This window comes from Chionomys nivalis, chromosome 13 (genome assembly GCF_950005125.1).
Source record: "Chionomys nivalis chromosome 13, mChiNiv1.1, whole genome shotgun sequence".
Lineage (NCBI taxonomy): Eukaryota > Metazoa > Chordata > Mammalia > Rodentia > Cricetidae > Chionomys > Chionomys nivalis.
The window spans coordinates 48,812,678-48,831,246 of NC_080098.1; the positions used below are offsets into that span (position 1 = coordinate 48,812,678).

Here is an 18,569-nt window from a genome sequence, read left to right on the forward strand (position 1 = left end):
GAGTAAGATCTGAGCTGAGCAGTTTCTTTCCTAGGGCACAAAAGGTGCAAAGATCAATATTCTGTTGTTTCTCTAAAGAATTACCCGAAGAACCAAAAATTGAAATGTGTAAGTAGGTTTGAAACTTTTTCTTAATTATTTCACTGAAATGAGTCCTACCCCCTTCACCAATCTTGATATCAGAAAAATCTGTTTTTTCCAACCTGGTGACATAAACCTACAAGCCATACACACACACACACACACACAGAGAGAGAGAGAGAGAGAGAGAGAGAGAGAGAGACTCAGAAGGTTGAAGCAGGAGGATCACTCAAGGCCTATGTGGCTTCAGAGTGAGTTCCAGGCCAAGGACACCTCTCAGTGGGGGCCCACTTGCTTAGCATAGATAGAACCCTACGTTAGTTCATTAGTATCACCAAAAAAGAAAAACTATTGTTTGTTTTTTTCAGTTAAAAAAAAAAACCACATATATGAAAGACTGACAATATATCAAATGTAACAATCTTTCAGTTCTAAATCATGAAAAGTCCAAAGAAATGAACCTGTCTTCGACAGAAGTGTGTCCGAAGCACTGGCTGCTGCACTGCTTACTGCCATGCTCTACAGACGTTCTGTCCACCTGCTCCTAAGGCAGTGGCCCTTTTCCTGTCCAGTTCATTCCTGAAGAAGCAGCCCAGAAACAGCTCAACTAGAAGAGCGGGATTCAGTTAATCAAAGACCACTCTTTCGGAGTTCCCTGTCTGCAACCAATAAGCACTTGAAGTGGCAGAGCCCGAAGGTTTTAAAAGGCAGCTGTAGAGGTAACTGCTGCTGTGGATGATAGACAACTAAGAAGATCGTGCACTCCATGACACTTCCGTCATATGTAAGTCTAAAGCCATCATGTTCCCAAAATACAAGTGCATTTTTAGTTATCATTATTTGACTTAGCCATCATTTATAGGTATTTTTTTCTTTCTACATAAAGAAAATATTTACTTCTTAAATAAATGTCTGCTGTGGGAGAATGCTCTTGTTAACTGTAAAGATTTGTCACTCATATTGGTTTAATAAAACACTGATTATCCAGTAGCCAGGCAGGAAGTACAGGTAGGGCAACCAGACTAGGAGAATTCTGGGAAGAGAAAGGCAGAGTCACCAACCAGATGCAAAGGAAGCAAGATGGCTTACTCAGAAAAGGTACCAAGCCACATGGCTAAATAGACAAGAATTATGGGTTAATTTAAGTTGTAAGAGCTAGTTAATGATAAGCCTGATCTAACAGGCCAAATAGTTTATAATTAATATAAACCTCTGTGTGTTTCTTTGGGATTGAACATTTTTGACTGCAGGACCGGGCAGGACAGAAACTTCTGTCTGCAAATGTCTCAGGTCATGACTAGTAGTACTGCTCCTTTACTTTCCCATAAGTAACACAAACAGTCAAGTCCGCAGAAAGGTCAGAACAAATAAACTCAACACACAGAAAGCAGAATAGTGGAGCCCATAAGATGGCTCAGCGGGTAAAAGTGCTTGCAGTCAAGACTGACTGCCAGAGTTTGATTCCTGGACCCCCTGCAGTGGAAGAAGGGAAATACATGGGGTCATCCCCTTGATCACTCTGCCCTACACGTATTCATTTCTCCTGTGAAGTTGTGCTTATGGAGTTACTTCAGCAGCAAGGCCAGGATGGTCATGGGAATTCCTATTCCTCCAACTAGCCTGATCCCTGGGAAGAGTGCAAGATTCCAGGAACACAGAGCTCACTGATTGGCTCTTTTACAGGCTCCTAAGTCACAGCAGCAGGGACCTTGTATGGTGGAAGGAGAACAGACTCCCCACTAAATTATCCTCTGATCTCTACACATGAACCATGGCACACGAGCCGCCCATATTAATTAATTAATTAATTAATTAATTAAAAACTACATTCTGAAAATAAAGTTAATTAGTTGTAGTTACAGGAACAAAGAATGTTAAAGGACTGATGATAAATTCAGGGTTTCCCTCTGGATTAAAGAAAATATCTAGAATCAATGGTGATGGCCACCCAATTTGGAGAACAGACTAACTAGTTCATAACTTTTCATTAGAGTAACAAACATCATTATCACTGCAATTACATAATCCGAAGGAAGTTGAACACCAGAAGAAATAGCAAGATGGTTGTATTTTTTTAAAAAAAGTTTTAGAAGTATCCAATAGTACTACATACTTGAAGTCTCCTGATTTTAGACACAGGTGCTAAGGAGAACCTTGTCCTCAGTGGAGAGACACAGGAGGAGGAAGGGGAGACAACCCTCTTGAGGATGCCAAATGAGTTCATGTACAACTCAGGGCTAAAGGTAGATGGGGGTGCGGTGGGGTGTGGAATACAAGGGCCTCTCTGAAAAGATGCCCTTGGCCTAGACTTCCTTGTTCTCACTGGACAACTCATCAACAAAGCAAACCCAGTCCAGCAAGAGTGCCAGGAGGAAAAGACAGAAAAGCTAAACAACGCACAAATCCCAAGGAATGTTAAAAAAAAATCTATGGCTGTTTATTCAAATAATAACGCGCTTGAGCACCTCAACAAAAATGTTCAGTAATAACACGAAGGAAATATTACTGAGCTGTTCATAACCCGAGAGTTAGGAAAGAATATACTCCCCTACTGTATACTACAATATAAAACGAGGTTTCATTTGTCTCAATTTGTCAGACATTGAAGATGAAATAAGACAATATTCCCTGCTGACAAAACAAGAGTAAACAGGCATGCCAAAATCAATGGGCGTTTCCACAGAAGGTCAAGGAATCAACCATCAGCTTAAATTGGTTTATGTTATTAAAATGGTTAAACATGGCAGATGTCACCTAACTCCCAGATTCTTCTACATGACCACAGTTGGATTCATTCAATCCAAATTCTGAATGACAGCTTTCCCAATTTCTAAAAATATATCAACTTTGTCGCTATCTTACAATTTTTGCTTTATTTGTCTAGCTCCCTTGCAAAAGAAATTTCTTCAAGGCCATATATCCTGACACAGTGAAAGGAAACAGCCAGCACTCAGCAGTGCCATTAACATTTCTGAGTCACAGGGGATTAACCAGGCAGATGCTGAGGAAAGTGCCTGAGAGGCCAGGGCAGCTCAGCCTGCACTGCAGCTGTGGGAGACTGAAGCCACTAGCAGTGCAGTCGAGCTTAAGAGAAACCCTGAGCGCAATTCCAGCATCCGAAATAAATTAAAGTAAACAGTATTGCTCTCTCTCATCCACTCTGTTAGCAGCCTCTCCTCGGAGCTGGAGACCACACACTCGGACCACACAGCGCCAGTCCCGCTCATTCTCACGCAACGTCTACAAGCTGTCACTCTGCAGATGGGGGGGGGGGCAGACAGAGGGGGGGAGAGCTAGAGGGATGAGGGGAGGGGAGAGAGCAGGAAAGGAGATGGAAAAGGGCCCTGCACAGACAGCTGGAGAGTGGTGTGGGCTTTGGAGGAGAAGGGGAGGGTGGGATCCATAACCCTCCTTGAGAAAACAATCTGGTCGTGGCCCTGTGCAGTCTTGACCTGGACTCCCCCATACCAATTTAGTAGCTGATGAAGGATTAACAAAGCATCCATTTAACATCAATTAACCTCCTATCCATCACAGGTCAAAAGAGAAAAATCACTACTATAAAAGCATTTCATTAAAATAAAGTCAAAAGGCCATCTTTTCTTATAGTTTATAATGTATAATTGCATTTTCTTTATGGATTTATATTAGACAGGTTATACAGTCTATCTCTTTATCATTAATGGCATACATTAAAGGGTTTCTGCAACAGAGATCAGGAAAAAAGTGTGTGCAGGCGTGTGCATGTGCATATGCGGTGTGTGTGATATGTGTGCAGGTGTGCTCCCCCATGCGTGCAAGTGTGGAGGGCTCCCCTCCTGTAGCTCTCTACCTTCCTGGTGTTCAATCTCTCTCTCAGGCACTTAATGTGGCGCTCCCCATTCTGCTAGGATGCCTGCCAGCTCCAGGGATTTAGCTGCCTGTCTCCAGCCCTCAGTCTTAGAATAAGAGATGCCAGGCTGGTACAAGGGTGATGGGGATTCAACTCAGAGACTCATATTAACACGGCAAGCACCTGACCCACCAAGCCAGCTTGAAATCAGAAACTTTTAATTTTACAATTTTCCCTTATTGCATTGAGGCATAAACTTAATTTTCCAAAATAACTATTAGAATTTTTTAAAGTGAATTGCTATTGCCTGTTACAGAATTTCAGGATAAAAGTACATTTTAAAATTAACTGGTAGAAATAATATTAGGAAAAAGTCAGAAAACTAAATTACAACCAAAAAAGGAGTTCTAGGATCAAAAAATACTCAGGCCTCAATGCAAAAACTACAGTCAACAAAAACAAAAGATTAATTCCTGGGATGTCAGAAATTATAATAATCAGTGACTAATCTTTTTCCTCAGGCCTCAATGCAAAACCATAGTTAACAAAAACAAAAACCAACCCAAACCTGAAAGAGGTCACAGAGTTCAAACTATTCTGCAGTGGGGCCTGGTCAAAGAATAAAGGTCTCATAGGGTCTGCAGAAAGGCAGTGAGGGGGCAAGAGCATCCTGCCTGGCCTTCCCTGCGCCTTCTACAGAGCACATTTCCTTCTCTACCTCCACAAGTGAAAAGTAATGAAAATATGTTACCTATGGTTTTTAATGAAAAGCATTACATTTTAGTTTCTATTTTAGACTGTTAGGGCGGGAAATACAGTATTAAAGTAATAATAAATAAATGGTATTTAATTTTTTATTTTATTTCATGTCTATTTGTTTAAAGATGGAGAAAAACTATTATCCCCTACTCCATTTGGACATATGGAACTGGGGGCGAGAATGCACCTGAGGTGGCCAGGAAGCAATAATGACCAGAACAAGAGCGATCACAGGTGAAATCTGACGAGGCCTTCAATGGTCCACATACCTCATTTATTGCATAGATCTGGATTGTCTAGATCATAGAATAGCATGGACTCTGGGATTGTGACTTGTAGGCTGGTTTTCTTTACATGGGAAGTAGAAAAAAGACAAGATCTCCTGAGTAAATTGGGAGCATAGGGACCATGGGAGACAGTTGAAGGGGAGGAGAGAGGCAGGGAGGGAAGCAGAGAAAAATGAAAAATGTATAGCTCAATAAAATAAAAAAAAAGAATAGCATAGACTGACCAGGAAAAGCCACTCATGAAATCTTTCTCCTTCCCTAGAACTAGCCCCACAGCTAAGCATCTTCCCACACTGCACAACCAAAGTCTAAGGTCTAAAGGGGTCTCAACCCCTAGATGCCAACAAACTGTCAGCAATGAAGTCACATTGCTTAAGAAAAGGAAAAAGGAAGTGTGGCCTCACATAAAAACAGCACTATTCACTCAAAATCCTTTGCAAATTGTATCCTATGCACACAACAGTCCCTTCTTCCCATCCATGTGGAACAACAAAAATTAATTCCTGCGATGGCAGAAACAGCATTGTTCAGGGGAGAAAAAAAGTTCAAGTGTCACCCCTAAGGACAAATTACCTACACAAGACAGAAGTCATTAGCAAATAAAGCCACCAATTATGCCACTGAGACAATCTAAAGAAAAAGATCACATGGAACCTCCACAGGCTGGATCCCCATATCCCAGGGACAGGGAGGGGCTAAAGATAAACTAGGACTGTGAAAAGCATTGTTCAGTCAAAACACTCATAAAAAGCTTACTGTGTCCCTGCGCACCACAGTGGACAGAAGAAACATTAGGAAACCAGAAGGCCAAGAAGGACCATGGTCTTCAGAAGAGTCATGGCAGTGGGACAGCAGAACAGAAAAGGGGATATCAGCAATTATTTTTAAAATATGGCTGCGAAGGAAAGAAGTACAAAAACAAATGAACAACAAGATTCTGAGAACAAGGGAGAGATGATTTCTTCTGCAGGTGCCCTTCTTGTTGCAAGTGCTAAGCATACACAAAGGTCAAGGGCAGAGAGCTGTTGTGTTAGCAAGACCAGTATGACAGCAGAGGAGCTCCTGAGCCAGGCACAGAGATGTGCCTCTGTCTATGCGTGGAGAAGAGACTGTCTTAGTACAAGGACCACAGAAGTCTACTCAGACAGTCCTATTTTTCTGGAGCAGGAGGCAAGGTCACCTATTAAGAGTTGATGTGAATGGACAAGCAGTTTGAAGAGCATGAAAAATGCTCAAACAGACTTTGAATAGATCAGAAAGTGGGTGGTAATCTAGAAGATTCCTTAACAGCCTCATTAAAAAGTACTCCTCTCTGCCTCCAGCCCTGAACAGCCTCTACTTCCTCCCTCGGTACCTTCCAGTTATTTGTTGCTCTTTGAGCCCCTCCATCTTTTAAATAGCCATGCCTCTCCAAATAGTCATTTAAGTCTCATTTGAACCATCTGGCATGAGTTCTGATTCTTGCAAAGCCCCTGACTTATATACACATACATCATGTCACTCACATGGAGCTCCCATTATGAGACCACCGCCAAGTAACTCAGGCTATTTGTCTTGCTTTCTCGCTCGGTAAAACTGTAATATAATGAATGCAATTATATTACTCCCAAAGTCACATTAAAACTGAAAGTGACCTTTATAAATTCATTGAATGTTAATACTTGGGAGGCAGAGGCAGGTGGATCTCTGAGTTTGAGGCCAGCCTGCTCAGTCCAGGCCAACCAGGGCTAAGGAGCTACACAGTAAGACCTCAAAAAAGGAAGGGAGGGAGGAAGGGAAGAAGAGAGGCAAGCAAGAAGAGAGGCATGGGGGAGGTGGGAGAGGGGAAGGCAGGGAGGGAGGGGGAGGAGGGAAGGTGGGAGGGGGAAGGAGGGGAGGAAGGTATAGAGTGGGGAGGCAGGGAGGGAGGCCCATGACTGCTCACTGGCCACTAGAGGCAGTCCAAGTTACACCCACATTCACAGGCTTTCCTTGGCTCTTTGTACTCCTCAGACCTTCCCCTCTCACTCTGTCCCACCAGACCCTTTCTTCTCTGAACACCCAACCCATGACAACTGTGTGGTTCAAGCTATTTTTTTTTTTTTTGAGAGGACAAAAATGGCCCTTCTTAATCCAGGCTGATGTCATTTTGAATGCCTGGGTCATATGCTGGAGGGAGAGACAGGGATGACCAGAATTACTGCCTGTGTCAGTTGGGCTTCATTAATCCCAGCCCCTGGTCTAGGAGTAAGACAAGTGCTGAGTGACAATGTGGGAACATGATTCACGGGAGCGGGGATTTTTAGATTCAAAGACTGAGATACTCCAGTTGGTGATGTCTCTTGCTGTTCTTGTTTGCCTATTTTGCTTATTTTTGCTTTGAGACAGGGTAACATCTGCAGCCCAGGCTGATCTCTTCCTCAGCATCCTTCTGCATTAGCCTCCCCAGTACTGACCATACAGGGATACACCGTCACACATGGCTGAGATAATCAAGTTTTTTATAGTCTCTGAATACACAAAAAGGAGAAACCAAGGCCCAAAGCTGCTGAGTCAGGCAGCTGAGGTGATGCAGCTTGCTGAAGGTAGTGTGTGGAGCCATAAATGGTTGCCTTTACTCCTATACTGAAACAACGTGGACTCTAATTTCCAAACTGAGACCAGAAAGGCCAACGTGTATATTCACAACTTCAAAATTTCACAATGTCTCTACAATTATATCAAGTTTGTAGGCTCATACCAATAGGCAAACATTCCTCTAATCAAAATAAATATACTGTAAAGTGTTTAACTTTTTTTTTTTTTTTTTTTGGTTTTTCGAGACAGGGTTTCTCTGTGGTTTTGGAGCCTGTCCTGGAACTAGCTCTTGTAGACCAGGCTGGTCTCGAACTCACAGAGATCCGCCTGCCTCTGCCTCCCAAGTGCTGGGATTAAAGGCGTGCGCCACCACCGCCCGGCTTAAAGTGTTTGATTATAGTGAACAGCCTGGACCATCCCGGCTTTGCAGGCAATCCAGGGGGTCCACACACTTCCCAGAGTTTAAAATCATTCAACACTTCCATATACTGCTCAGTAATCTAATCAATGTTATTTCCCACTCCAATCAATCTCAAAATCGCCTACTATCAACGTAAGCCTAAAGCCCCTCCACTGGATAAACATTTACAAACACACTGTACACACTATGCAGCAGGCACCCCTAGGAACCTGGGCCCAACAGAGGTGAGTAAAGACAAGCCAGGCATGGTGGTGTGTCCTAGCACTGAGGAAGCTGTGCTAGAAGGACCGTTTGAGCCAAGGAGTTCAAGACTAGCCTGAGCACACAGCGAGACCATCTCAAAAGAAATAATACCAGAAAATATGTGCTAGAGTAACTGAGAGACAAGTCTATCGCCAGCATTTCCTGCTGTTGCTACACACTTAGGGACTGTATCCAATACAAAGTCTTCACCAGAATGCAGATTCTTAAACTGTGGGTGGCGATTTTGTAAGTCACATAGGGCCATATAACTGAATGTGGAGGTAGCAAAAAAGAAAGGAAGGAAGGAAGGAAGGAAGGAAGGAAGGAAGGAAGGAAGGAAGGAAGGAAGGAAGGAAGGAAGGAAGGAAGGAGAGAAAAAAGAAAAGGCAAAATGAAAGTCTTCTGAAGACACAGGATCAAAAATAAATTCAAAAATCAAACCCAAGGTGTTGCTACTAGCAGAACCCAATCCAACTTCACCAGCCTTTGTTCTGACCTTCTCTCTGTGCCTGCGTATAATAAACACCCAAGAAGTGTTCAACTGAAACACTTTAATTCAGAGCAAATTTACTGTATGTGAAGAATTGCTGTGATTTCACTGTGTGTCACTATTTGAATACAAAACCCTATGGGCTCAAATGTTTTGAACTCTTCCTCCCCACCTCCCAACACTGTTCTAGGTAGTTCTGAAGACTTTAGGATGAAGAACCCTGTTGGGAAAGAGAGTCACTAGGGTCAGGAACTTGAGGTTTTCAAGTCCAGCTCACATCCTAACTTCTGTCTGCTTCCTTTTTCACCAAGAGGTGAGGAGTCCAGGGCATAGTCCTGCCACCATGGAGCTGCCTGCGGCCATGCTTTCCTCTCTGGTATGGGCCGTATAACTCCAAACTGGAAGCCAGAGAAAGCCCTTCCTCCCTTAAGTATCTTCTGGCAGGTCTTGGTTACGGCAATGAAAACACTAACATGCTATATATACAGAGTGCTCTCTTCCTAAAGAAAAAAAAATGCTTTGATTACAGAAAACAAAGATTAAATACTTCCTGCTGGCATTCCTCAACATGTAATCATCAAAAGACTGGGTCTCTGACTCGAGTTGCGTGAGAAATTTCATCTGAAGAACTGCTGTTTCAGTTGCTGATTTGAATGTTCTAAAAGAACACCAGTGACTTTTGCTTGGGAGTCAGGACAAACTACTAATAATTTCCAAAATGGTCCTAACTATACTTCTGCCATTTTGTCTACATACATATTTATATAGAGCAAAGTTCTTGATATTGATTATAAAATTAAGATATCAATCAACTCTGAAAAACGCTGAAGATGCTCAATGTCCTGTAGTATCAAATATTTAACCAAGACTTAACCTTTTGTTTGTTTTTGGTTGAGAGAGGGTTTCTCTGTGTAACAGCCCTAGCTGTACTGGATCTCACTTTGTAGACCCGACTGGCCTCAAACTGAGAGAGAGCCACCTGCCTCTGCATCCTGAGAGCTAGGATTAAAGGCATGCACCACCACACTGGCTAAAACAATTCTTTATGTAAAAAGAAATGAATACATCCAGCACTAATACTTTCATCTTTAATAAATGGTAAAATTACATGTATTCAAAAAATTGTTTTAAGATAAAATGATTTGTGACGTACGGTTAGTGAATGCTTACACTGTCTACGTATTTTATATACTTCCATAGGTAAGATCATGGAAGTGCTTTCAGAAGTTTTAAGTGGCAAAAGTTGAAGCCCCAAATTATAACACTGCATTTACAAAACGTTTGGAACTTAATCTACGAGGTTTATCTATCACCCTTTGAAAGGTAATTCAAAATATCTGGTACACAAAATTAAATAATTGACAATAAAAGGGGGGCTCTTTCTAACGACTCCAAGAATTGTTCCCAACAGATGGGGGAACATTCTGTTCCCCTACTTAAAAATACTGTCTACTGAGTCAAACAAAAGAGAACATGTAAGCAGCGAGCATGCATTCGTGTCTTTACCGAGCTCTTGCAAATCCCTAATTTTTCACACTTAGGTCATCCTTGTTTTGACTTTCAATTTCTTGCCACTGACTGAATCTGATACCAAGGAGGGGTCATCACGCGCTAAGCTTTATAAACAAAGACTTACTATGAATTTGTAGAGGGATCCCAGGTGGCCTTAGCTTTTCAGTATAGAGCACCAAATGGCCTAAGAGGTGTGGCTGACTTAGAAACAAGCACTTGCTGCTTTCACCAAGTCGACTCACGGAGTCGTAAAGATACCACGGAAACTTCCCACCCGCGTCAGTGCAGTGCAGAGGTCTTCAGCAGATTAAAAGCCCAGCAGTCCACACTGGCCGCTCCTCCCAGGATCCAGCCCGGCGGCCTGCGCGGAGGCGGACGCGGCGAGCAGAAAGGCTTCCTCGGCGACTCCCACACGCAGCCCCGCGCCCCAAGCTCCTCACTGTGCCTTTCCAGCTCGCCCAGACCCTACGATCCCGTGCCGCGCGGCTCCCCGCCGGACCCGGGGCATTCTCGGCCGGGACGCCACACTCACCTCCAGCCTCCACTGCCTGCAGCCGGCGACAGATACCCGCCGACCCGCCCCAGCTCCGGGCCGCAGCAGCCAGCCGGAGGGCCGCACTTCCGCACGCTGCGAGCGCCGAGCGCGTCGATCCGCCGCCTAGCCGAGCGCCGAGCCCTGGATGGACCGCCTTTCCTACCAAAGGGGAGGGTAGAAGGAGGGGCGAGAAGGTAAAGAAGGGGGAAGGAGAGGAAGGTAGAGAGGAGGGAAGGAGAAAAGGAATTGGTGGGGAAAGGAGCAAAGGAAAGGGAATCAGGAAGGAGGAGAGAGAAAGTGGAAGCCTGGGATGAGAGGAAAGGGGAGCGGGGTTAAGAGGGTGCAGTGGGTTAGGCTCACTGTAGAAGGTGGTGGAGGGTCCTCAGCAGATCTGAAGACAGCACCAGGTCAGGAGTAAGACCTCAGTCAAAGGACTCCATCGAGCTAGGAGTGCCTGCCATATTAAGGGACCCCAGAGGTCAGAGCTTTGGGGTTCCAAGGGCTTGAGAGACAAACTGACTTGCAAACTCTCAAGACCCCAAAAATGTAGAAATGACTCCAATCTACAGCCCAGAACTCCTAAACTTTGAATTTGCCCCCCCCTATGGGCTGGACTGTGTAGCTCTGGAGATGGTCAGCTAAACGCAAGGTCAGCATTCCTCTGTGGCTTTCTTCTTCTGTGGCAGTTCAGGCAACGCAGGATAGTGGTCTGTACACAAGGACGATGGGGGAGACAGAGAACAGGGGTCTGCTTGGGGTTGTGTTGCTGTGGCTGGGGAGAGAACTAGCTGCAGGGTGTTGGTCAAGAGCATCATTTTATAAGACCAACAACAGCCTAAGCCATTACTTCTTAAATACCCTTCTATGTTGAATTATGCACTTATTCAGTATATTCATGGAGGGGGTGTTGTAAGAGAAATATGAATTAAGAGATGTAGTACAGAGGCTGAAGAGCTGGCTTAGAGGTTAAGAGCACTTGGTTGCTCTTCCAGAGGACCCAAGGTCAATTCCCAGCACCACATGGCAGCTCACAACTGTCTGTAACTCCATTCTAGGGGATCTGGCTCCTTCACATGGGCATACCTGCAGGCAAAACACCAATGCACATATGATCATAATAATTTTTTTAAAAAAATAAGGATATAGTGCGGCTTCATTTTTCTCTCCTTTTTGTGAGAAGATATGTCTAAGTGTTTCCAGAACCATCAATCTTGAATAGCAAGGGTACACTCTTTAAACATGAAAGAGAGACTTGGCAGCAGAGGTCCTAAGGAAATACTGTAAGAAATGTCTGGCAGTCATGCATCTTTTCACAGTGAAACCAAACCCTTTGGATCTCAGTGCACGCCATTTCTCAGGTTAGGCTGTCCTGCCATCAAAGCCAGAACGTTCGGTCTTGAGAACTCACAGATTTTTCCTGGATCAAAAAATAATAATAAATATACCATACTACTGAAACAGAAACACTCAGAAGAGGAAAGGGACTCCTTTGTTATTATAAAGAACACTGGTACAATTTTCTTTCTTTCTTTTTTTTTTTTTTTGTTTCTCCCTCAAGTTTCTGGTCCAAACTCTAAGCCAACTAGCAAACAGTAGTGCAGAGGTTGCCAGAAAAATAAAATCGTTAAACCTAAAATCGCAATAGTAGCTGCTGGGGCAATTACAAATCATTGTACGGGTGTATGCTTTCAACACTGTTTCAGATTTCATTAGAACTAAAAAGAAGGACTTTGACGCAGTCCTCTGTAGCCTCTCCCAAACAATCTTTGGAAACAGTGGAAGACTCTGCTCTGTGCTCTGCTCCTTGGATAATTTATGTATCTGTTTTGCCTTACATCAGCACCTTAAGTACTCAGTACTGCATGGCATGTCAGTTTGAAAGGGGCCATAGTTAGCATGCAACCTAGCCCTCAATGCAGCTTAGTAATGTGCCATCTCTTAACGCTCCTTTTTTGTAGAAACTAACGATCAGTCAGTCATTTAACTCACAGACTCCAAGGTCCTGGCTGGAGTAGTCCAGTTGTCATTGTGTATACCATAGAGACCCCACTATGACAGTTATTCAGTCCTCCAGGCTGGTCATCCAAAGACCAGTAGCCACAGCCTGTCAACAGAGCACTGTCTCTTTGTTTACTTTTTTGTCCCAGCCCTGAACATCTCGAGGGAAGGGATTGTGTGTGCTTCACTCTAGATAAATACCTGTTGGATGAAAAGCTGAAGTTCAAGTGTTTGTTATGGTAACACCAGAGCCGTGGGGGAACCTGTTTCCAGTCGTCTGCTTCAAAATATACTAAATGGCCATGCAAAAAAAAGGGGGGAAATACTTGATAAATAAATCCTGACCGTATAGTGATGGCTGACATGCTTCAATAAATACCACCAGCTTTGAGATAATTCATGTTTAAAGCTACAGAGAGGACTTGAAATCTTGCAAGGTTGTCACAATACTGAGCTGTTAGAGCAATTCCTTAGCCATGGTTCTTGGTTTAGGAATCCCTTTGACTCATGTTCTTTTCACCTTCACTTTAACTATTGTGTGCACCTAGCAAATGCCTTGGCATGGGCTTAGCCAGCTTCATTTTTCACTGGCTTTAGATCTCCATGTGGGAAGTCCTCCACACGGTCATATGTCTCTGATCAAGTTTACAGTGAAATGGAGCCCTGTGGGCTTTTTATTTACTTGAAATTTGCATATTTCTTTTTGAAAATTGTAAATATACTTGGCTCTAAAGAAGAGGTATGGTGTTACTCTTACCCCAACCATATGGCTATTACTGCCATCCAGTGTGATAGTGCAGATGTGCTGAACACCTGTGTTTACATCTGGGTGTCTCTGGCGGTAGGCTATGTCTGTAGGTGGTCCATGAGGGAGGGAAGAAATCGAGGAAAGGCTCTCTGTGCCAAAGATGTATTAGAGCCGCATAGCCTGGGGGAAAAAACTGGGTCAGAATGTGGAAATGGCTCAGTTAGCATCCTAGGAGGGTACGCTCCAATCCCTGCCCCCTCCCCAGCGCAGAAATAACCAAATACTGTGGTTATATGTGACCAGGAATTAAGATTTCTTCATTTCATAAATAGGGGAGTTCTAACCAGATATAACATTTTATTTATTTTTATTTTATTTATTTATTTATTTATTTATTTTGGTTTTTTTCGAGACAGGGTTTCTCTGTGGTTTTGGAGCCTGTCCTGGAACTAGCTCTTGTAGACCAGGCTGGCCTCGAACTCACAGAGATCCGCCTGCCTCTGCCTCCCAAGTGCTGGGATTAAAGGCATGCGCCACCACCGCCCAGCCAGATGTAGCATTTTAATTACTTTTAGTTTTTTCTTTTCTTTTCTTTTTTTTTTTTTTTTTTTTTTTTTTTTTTTTTTTTTTTTTTTGCTATCAGTGTTTTGAAAGAGTCTAATTGCTTGCCCAGATTGGCTTTGAAATTCCCCTGCCTTTGCTTCCAAGTGATGAGATTATATGGTTGTTCTAATTACACCCAGCTTTTAATTGAGTTTATATTGCTAGCTAGGAGCAGGTGATTCTCTCTCTCTGTTTCTCTCTCCCTCTCCCCCTCCCTTCTTCCCTCCCTTCTTCCCTCCCTCCCTCCCTCCCTCCCTCCCTCCCTCCCTCCCTCTCTCTCTCTCTCTCTCTCTCTCTCTCTCTCAGTGATATTAGGTATTTTGGATTCTTTTCTACTTAGAGACAGGTACACCTGGTTCAGTTTGAACAAAACAAATTTGCACATTGTTAGCCATGTAAGTGACTATAGACGGACATAGAAAATGCGACCTATTCCCAGTTTCCCCATGGATGCGGTAGTATCCTGTAGAGAAAAGGGTTGGGCAGAGATCTTGGCTTTTTACCAAGGTATCTCCCACTGGGACCAGAAGGATCAGCTGCGGGATCATGCTGCCTACGAGACTTGAGTCTTGCTCCCCTCCTTTAGCGAGGCTTCGCGCTGTTCAGGGTACCAGCTTGCATACAGTTTGCCAGTTTGTCTTCAGATCCCATATTTTAAAATTCTGATATGACAAAAATGTTATCCCTGCCCTTTCAGTCTGTGATGACAGGTTTCCCTATGTCCAGCAGGACGTCGCTAAATTAGAAGGCTCAGATGTGTGTCTCTCACAGAGACCGACCTGGGGTTCTCAAGGCAGTGACAGGACACCAGTACTGTTACTGCGCATATGAGAAACTATGGGGAAAGGTAGCTGTGTTGTGAGCACTCTGGATGTCTTCATCCACAAATACCTACTACCCTGTAGATCAGGGAGCAGCCCATTGTCCACATGTTTTTCTATTTCTGGGGTCCTAAAACATAGGAGCACACGCACAAATGAACGCTGGGGGAGTGTTTCCAGCACACACATGCTTTCCAATTTGCCAAGGGAAGTCTTTGTTCTCCCTGACTGCACCCTTGTAACAGAGACACTTCGACTGTAGAGTGGAGAAGCACTCCCCTTCTCACTGATCGTTAAAAACACTCAAATCACAGGAAACAAAAATATCCACAGACCTGAAAGAATCTAGAACTGACGACAGCATTGTTGATTGAAAGAAAATTACACTGAAAATCCAAAACCCACATTCTGTTTCCTACATGTGACCCCTGAGTTTTTGACTCAGTTTTCTCATTTTTAAAATTGGGTGGTTGGAGAGGAGAGTGCCCAAGTGCTTTAAAGCCCTGAAATCTCACACGTAGGTTTCAGCAGCAACCCTCTGAAGGAGTTCTGGCAGAGCTTCAAGACCTTTTCATCTGGCACCTCTGTCTGGCCATCTGGGTGGAATGGGGCATATGGGTGGTGTTAGTGCAGTTTTTCCAAATAATTCTGCCTGCCATAGGAGTGGATCACACTAATTACTCTTCTGTTCAATTGAAAGGTGGGGTCCCCAGAGGCTTTGTTCTGTGACTCTGTTGCCTATATTATAGTCCATTCTAGCAGAAGTTCAAGGTGGCGCTCTCCACCTCTCTGTTTCTATAATCCTTTGCTCCCTGGCCCTCAATCACATCCACACCTCCCTGATAGCCTCCCACCCTGTAAATAATTGCTGTGCTAAGGTACAATCATCTAAAGGCATTTTGAGGGTTAACTGTGCAGTAAAGTAATACAAAGAAAACAATATAACGATAAATAAGTGAGCTGTGATTTCAATTTTTTATTTTTTATTGAATTTCTGCGTTTTCCATTAAGCAATTCTTCCCATGCTTGACCACATTCTTCAGACCCTAGATATATGGGTTATGTTTTTATGTTTTCTTTCTATTTAGGGTGATAAATGCCCATCCCAGTCACAGGTTAGAAATTTAGATGAATGCATGGACATGAATGGCATGCTTCCTTGATATAAACAACAGTTTTCCCAACCCTAAGGATATGTGAGGATCCTTACAAAGTTTCATTTAAGAACAAAGATAAGTAAAAGTATACATCTGCAAGTGATATACCCTTGACAGCTGATAAGCTTTCAGAAACTTCATTTTAGGACAAAAAATAAATGTCCGCGATTGTTACTTACTCCATCATGGCATTTTGTGTTTTAGATCTGTTTAAATGGAATTGTTACTTCTGCTAAGTGACTCCTATTTGAGAGCTTGCCTTTGTTAAAAACACATTCAGAAGGAAGTTTTCATCTTATTTTTTAAGAAAATCAGTTTTGAGTGGAAATTTCTAGACCTTGGTTACAGTTCTGGCTTGCTTTAAAGTGCCAATCCTCTTCCACTGCCTAATGGAAAAATGACAAGCCACGGCGTGACGAGTCACTGCGTTGATCAATATCCAGGAAAAAAATGTTAAACACCATGCAGCTTCTTAAGCACTTGCTTTACACAAGTAGGCTGATAACTACTGACTCTGCATTTGGCATAGATCTTTCCAGTAAATATCATCTCAAGCCAGAAATTCTGTAAGTCAAGTAAAATATGAGTCAAAGGCAAAAAAAAGGCACTAAGTGCAGTGCTCTTTCTGCTCTTCCTCCAAATGGGTCTGGGCAAGTTTTAAGAGAAATAAAGTACCAAGTAATTCTCAAAGTATTTGGGTTGCCTTTTCAGCCTGCCATGAGTCATGATCCCACATCACAGAAATCGGGGGACCTTTAACATATTTAGTTTATTGGTATATTTTTCAGAATTTCCACATTGTTTTTCTTAATGAATTATGACACAATAATCTTTTCCTTTAAAGGTGTCTAAGAAACCTGCTTCTAGCTGATTCTAGAGGTCATTCCAGGAAGCATTTTATTCCCCCTCCACAAAAAAGTTTTTTTATCTGCAAAAAAAATATAAATTTTCCAGCTGATGATTCAGAGAGATCTGTGTATGTGTACAATGCAGCAATGCAAATCAAACTCTTTTCAGTTCCAAGAATATTGACTTGGACTTCTTATATGTATGACATTGTTCATTTTCTGTACATTAGCTCTTATTCTCTATACATTAAGCCAACCTGACATCAAATAACAACTGTAATAGTTTCCCAGAACACAATCCTAGATATCAAGAGGAAGAGGAAATAAATACAAAATCTGTTTGGTCTATTTACTTATTTATGAACAGATTTTGTTGTTTGGCCAAGGTTTACCGTTGAGGCTTGCTGACACAAAGCAGTTTGCCTTATGAAACACTTAGAGGAATATCATTGACAGCGAAGGTAACAGCCCCTGAAACACCGAAAATTGTGCTTGTTTTTTCAGATGTGTTAGTCAACAAATTTTGTGTGGGACCAACTAAAGGATCACACTGTTGGCCAAGTTCATGTGAAAACGTGATGTGAGGAGGATTTGAGGGTGGGAACTGTCCCGCACAAAGGCTACGGTCATGGTTAATCTCTTTACAGTTGGTATCTTACTATTTTCAAAAGTTGAATGTCCCATAGTCATCAGCCTTCAAGATTTTTAAAGTGAATTTATTCACACTAAAAAATATAATAACTCACATGATCTGCATATTCATTATGGATGCTTGTTGAAATCCAAAATGATAGGCATTTGAGGGGTGGATATAGATGTTGTTCCTTAGCATGGCTGGTGCCTGTAATTCTATTCACAGCACTACCAAACAACAACGACAACAATAAACACAAAGTAATTTCCTTTTGTAAAAAGGAAAGTGAGATAGGCACATATAGCATCATATGAAAATCTCTTTGCTGTTAAATTTGCACTTAATGACTATTTTGAAAAATGGAAAATTTTTCAAATATATTTTAAAACTGAATATAGATCTAAGACTTTAAGAACTGTATGTAGGTTAATACTTGCAATGGCAGCACTGGAGATACTGAGGTACGAAGACAGGAGAATTACCATAAATTCAAGGTCAGTATGGAATAAGAGTTCCAGTTTGAGCTTCAGAGTGAGACCCTGTGTCAAAAAATAAAACAAAAGACTAATTATTGCATACTAAACTCAATCAAAAATGTTATGTATTTCATGACATTAAAGGACCTAAATAATTTAGGATACTCAATGTTTCTTTAGAGAATTCAAGTTCTTTCACAGAATCAAGACCTTCTACTTTTATCCAGTATTTTCTTGACATATAAACTAATAGAGACATCAAATTAATTTTATAAGCCCAAGATCCTTTAACATTTCTTAAATAGAAATTAAAATGTTTCTAAATGTGGAAGCATTTTAGGAAGCAAAAACACACCATTTAATGAACTATTCTTCAACAAGATCTTTACAATTCACTTACTTAGTTATGAAAAGCTAAATATAAAGCCCTTGATGAATTCTGATCAATGAATTTATGCTGCTGCATTGTCTCTTAGAGTATCTTTAATATTACTGCTATTGATAGCAATACTTCTGATAGTTGTGTTTGGTAAAGGCCTTCTATTCCCAAGAAACAGAGCTAGACACC

General features: G+C 42.3%; 1 protein-coding gene across 2 annotated transcripts in view; it reads right to left on the bottom strand.

Annotated features, from left to right (window-relative positions):
- Positions 1–10,821, bottom strand: part of Exoc2 (exocyst complex component 2) — a 160,679-nt gene extending 149,858 nt beyond the window's left edge. The window contains exon 1 of one of the 2 annotated variants that reach the window (XM_057787504.1): positions 10,714–10,821. The gene's annotated coding sequence lies outside the window, so the exon portion shown is untranslated. Of the gene's footprint in view, positions 1–10,305; positions 10,454–10,713 lie in introns of those variants that run through there. The other variant, XM_057787503.1, reaches the window with a different exon arrangement.
- Between the last annotated feature and the right edge of the window lie 7,748 nt (positions 10,822–18,569).